Source organism: Choloepus didactylus, chromosome 3 (genome assembly GCF_015220235.1).
Source record: "Choloepus didactylus isolate mChoDid1 chromosome 3, mChoDid1.pri, whole genome shotgun sequence".
Classification (NCBI taxonomy): domain Eukaryota; kingdom Metazoa; phylum Chordata; class Mammalia; order Pilosa; family Megalonychidae; genus Choloepus; species Choloepus didactylus.
Window position 1 is genome coordinate 165,149,056 of NC_051309.1, and position 1,970 is coordinate 165,151,025.

General features: G+C 41.7%; 1 long non-coding RNA gene across 1 annotated transcript; it reads right to left on the reverse strand.

Annotated features, from left to right (window-relative positions):
- Nucleotides 1–225: 225 nt before the first annotated feature.
- On the reverse strand, nt 226–1,126 carry LOC119530180. The gene is made up of 3 exons (XR_005216048.1): nt 1,077–1,126; nt 869–977; nt 226–307 (listed from the first exon to the last, which is right to left on the reverse strand). It is a non-coding gene; the product is annotated as an uncharacterized LOC119530180 (long non-coding RNA).
- Between the last annotated feature and the right edge of the window lie 844 nt (nt 1,127–1,970).

A 1,970-nucleotide genomic window follows, 5' to 3' on the forward strand; every position in this document is an offset into this window, starting at 1 on the left:
GGGAACATATCTCTGTTAGAGGTATAAAGGCACAGAACAGCTTTTAAACATCTTGTTTTCTTCCAAGGCATTTTTATTTGGTTGAAAACAAACAAGTGAACAAACTCCTAGGGAAGAAAATAAATTTGTCTTCCACAGTTTCTTTGTTTTTACTCACCCTTTGCATGGATTTCTGCTTTCCATTCTCAACCTTGTTTTCTTTCTTGACATATAGGTGAGGGGTGAGGGCTTATTTCCAATCCTTCTGAGTAGACTTGGAAGCAATCAAGGTAGTATTTAAATAGCGTAAAGAAAGGACACGAGATATCTGAAGAAGAGAAGAATTTGGAGAGATTTTTACAAATTGAGGATGATAGTAATTGTTGCTATTTATTCAGAATCTGATATATATAAGGGGCTTTCTCTCCATCAACTCATGTAATACGCTTAACAACCCCATCACAGCCTGCAGTAGAAATAGACTCCATTAGAGGTCAGGTAGAAGTCAACAAGTACTTACATAGTGACAGAAAAGGAGAATTTAAAGAGAAATGAGGGAAAGCAAGTTAGTGTGGCACAGGAAGGTGAACACGGAGAATCCATGCCACGCCTCCCTATTCTGTGTCTGTGGCAGGCATGTTAATCGATCACTGCATCCTAGATGTAGCTTTGGTTTTCTTCCCTAGACAACATTCCAGGCAGCCGTTACCAGATGGGAGAAGTTGACCCTCAAATTAAAATTTGTTTGCTGTCCTTAGTGTAGTAAGAAACAGATAAAGCTCCACAAGGGAATGGACATGAGATGTCAAGTGCTTCAGAGGGACCATTTTGATAAACACTAAGGGAGGGCCATTGGCTTTGTCCCGAAGGATCCTGTTGGGGTCTATACCGAGAGTGGTTCCTGTTGAGTGGTGGTGGCAGAATCCGTACTGCAAGGAGCTCAGAAGGTGATGGAAGGAGACAGCCAAGGAGAGGTTGAAGGTATAGGTCTCCTGTTCCTAGAATTTGGCAGCAAAAGATTTGTTTTAGTTTGCTAGGCTACTGAAAGTAGATACCGTGGAATGTGTTGGCTTGACAATGGGAGTGTATTAGCTTACAGTTTCGAGGCCAAGAAAATGTCCAAATCAAGGCACCATCACGGTGGTACTTTCTTCCCAAAGACTGGTTGCTGGTGATCCGTGGCTTCTCTGTCACATGGCAAGGCAAATGGCGGCATCTGCTGGGCTCTCCCTTCTCTTCCGGGTTCTGTTGATTTCAGCTTCATGATCCCGTGGCTTTTTCTCTTTCTTGTTATATTCATTCCAATTATAAAGGATTCCAGATTAAAACCCATCCAGATTGAGGTGGGTCACACCTTAACTGAAATAGCCTCATCAAAAGGTCCTACTTACAATGGGTTCCCACACACAGGAATGGATTAATTTCAAGAGCATGCCTTTCTGCGACACCTACAGCTTCAAACCATTATAAGTTTCATCCACATTGATTGGACCTCAAAACTCAGTTTCTCTCCTTTCCTGTCCAGGGCAGGCAGTGGCTGAGGCTAGCCCCAGCTTCCAAGTGCCAAGCAGCAATGCAGAGTGATGTGGACAAAGGAACGGCCAGTTACAGGTGCAGGTGTTGCTGTGAGGGAACATATCTCTGTTAGAGGTATAAAGGCACAGAACAACTTTTAAACATCTTGTTTTCTTCCAAGGCATTTTTATTTGGTTGAAAACAAACAAGTGAACAAACTCCTAGGGAAGAAAATAAATTTGTCTTCCACAGTTTCTTTGTTTTTACTCACCCTTTGCATGGATTTCTGCTTTCCATCCTCAACCTTGTTTTCTTTCTTGACATATAGGTGAGGGGTGAGGGCTTATTTCTAATCCTTCTGAGTAGACTTGGAAGCAATCAAGGTAGTATTTAAATAGCGTAAAGAAAGAACACGAGATATTTGAAGAAGGAAAGAATTTGGAGAGAATTTTTACAAATTGAGAATGACAGTAATT